Source organism: Tupaia chinensis, unplaced genomic scaffold (genome assembly GCF_000334495.1).
Source record: "Tupaia chinensis unplaced genomic scaffold, TupChi_1.0 Scaffold000563_1, whole genome shotgun sequence".
NCBI classification, from domain to species: Eukaryota; Metazoa; Chordata; class Mammalia; order Scandentia; family Tupaiidae; genus Tupaia; species Tupaia belangeri.
The window spans coordinates 2,085,298-2,087,515 of record NW_006160076.1 but is presented as its reverse complement, the minus strand read 5'-3'; positions in this window follow the sequence as shown (position 1 = coordinate 2,087,515).

Below are 2,218 nucleotides of genomic sequence, written 5' to 3'. Positions count from 1 at the left end.
AAGGAAACATAAAAAAAGACATTTTGATATCTTAGTTCAATTGAGCACAAGTTCCCAGAGGAAGACATTCTTCTTCCATACTCTGGATCACTCTCAGAGACTATGAATATTCAGTTAACGCTAAATCAATCTATAAGGGCCAGACAATTTTGCAACTCAAATCTGGTTGTACTCTCAGACAGACAAAATAACCACAGTCAGCTTATGGTAATAAATGCTGGAGTCGATACCTTGTATTCTAGCTCAGTGAACCTGGAATGGTGTATTCAAGTGTGGAAGAGAAAAACAGTTTGTCTCTATAGAAAGACTTTTTAACGGGAATTTTCTTAAGCTTGATAAACACTGTCTCTTTAATTAATGCCCAGGGTAGTAGGGAATTGGTCTTTACATTGCATTTGAGAAAACTAAGGAAAAGAAATGTTACGAATGATTTGTTCTCATTTTGACTATTACAACATTTTGTTTAGTAGAATGGCAAGTACAAAAACTTTTTCCTTTTTACCTCAGGAGTAATAGCTGCTTAAAAAGGACAAGCAAACAGGGATGGTAAGAAATTAAAGGTGAAAAGTGTGCTAGTCCTAATTTAGTTCTCCACATATACATTTGGTGATAATGAGATAATTGCATCAGGGAGTGATTACCACTGCCCCGTGTAAATGTAAACTCCAGAGTCTCTGAGAAGGCTATCTCTAAGGTTGCCATTTCACATGAGCCATTTAGCAAGGGCAAATGAACACTGAATTAGTTTGACTAGTGTTTACTGCATTGTTATATTAGTGTCATGTTAGAGACGTTTATACCTCACCATGCAAAGGCTTTGATATGCGCTTTAATAGTTAAATTAATGGAAGTACTCACAGTATGGGCAGATAACACACTTGTCTCAGCCCTAAATGATCCTTCTGATGGCCACAGTGACCTCGATAGCCCCAGGCAAGGGGAATAGCTGCTGTGGAATTCTGAGAATAACATTGAACACTATGGGATTCTCACAGATGAATTGTATAGTAAAATTTGAAGACAATGTAAATTAACCATCTAAGAACAGGTAGTAAAAGAAAAGAAACCTCTAACTTGATAAAAGATTAAGCTGGATTAGTGCATGCAGTAACGTGCTGCTCAAGCATTGCTGGGTCCATGTGGAAAATGGCAGGTTCAGTTCCCTCGACAACCTGTACCTGTCCAGCACATGCAGCCATGATTCTGCAGGCTGGGAAGGCTGATGGTGAGAGGATCGTGATGTGAGTCCTTGTCAAGGATGCTTACCTCTCTTTCTCTCTGCCTCTCATTATCACAAAAAGAAAGAAATAAACTTAAAAAAAAAAAGTCATCTGCCAAAAAGCTACTGCTTTAATCATTGGCCTCAATATTTTGCTTAATGAGATTTTGAAATGCAGCAAAAGGTTGTTATGGTAGAAGTAAGATATTGGAAAAATCTTGACTTGCTAAAGGATTTAGGAAAAATCGAGAGTGGAAAAGGTCTGGGTTTTGTGTCCAGTATTTTGTACTAGTAGAGCAAGTTTATGACTCTTCATAGAATGTTTTTGGGAAGAGAAGACACCTAGATTCTAGAAAGGAAAAGACATTGAGGTGTGGGTTTCTGTTGTTAGAGGCAGGAAGACCAGCTCCTTTGCAGAATGTGTGGAAGCTCTTAAGTCCAAAGACGGGTGAAGCTGTTTGGGGAGGGTGAGGAAGAGTTTGTTAGGAGTTGGTCCTCCCTTCCAGGGGTAAGGAAAAAGCAGGGCACTTTTCTGCAATATCATCATGGTGATGTCATGGGGAAATGATTTCCAGGGGTTTAGAAAGAAATTAATACAACCTTGATTACTTTATATAGTTTTTCATGTATTTTTAATGTATGTATTGGTACAGATTTATACACATACAATGTATAAATAGGTATGCAGATGTACTAGGAAAGGTGCATGTTCAATTTTCTTTTTTTTTTTTTTTTTTAAGTAATGTGATAAAAAATCTAAAAATGTGTCCGTCTAGGACCAGACTTTTTTTCCTTTAGTAACTCAGCTTGGCCACTTCAAAGACACTCTGAATAAGAGACCCAAAACTGGTTTGTTTCTATTATGCAGATCCATGCATCTTATAAATCATTGTTTTAACTTAGACCTAATCTTACCTCTGTCTTATTTTTAAACATCTGTTTTACACAGACACCTTTTCATCATTCCTTTCTTTTTTTCTTTTTAAGTTTATTTCTCCC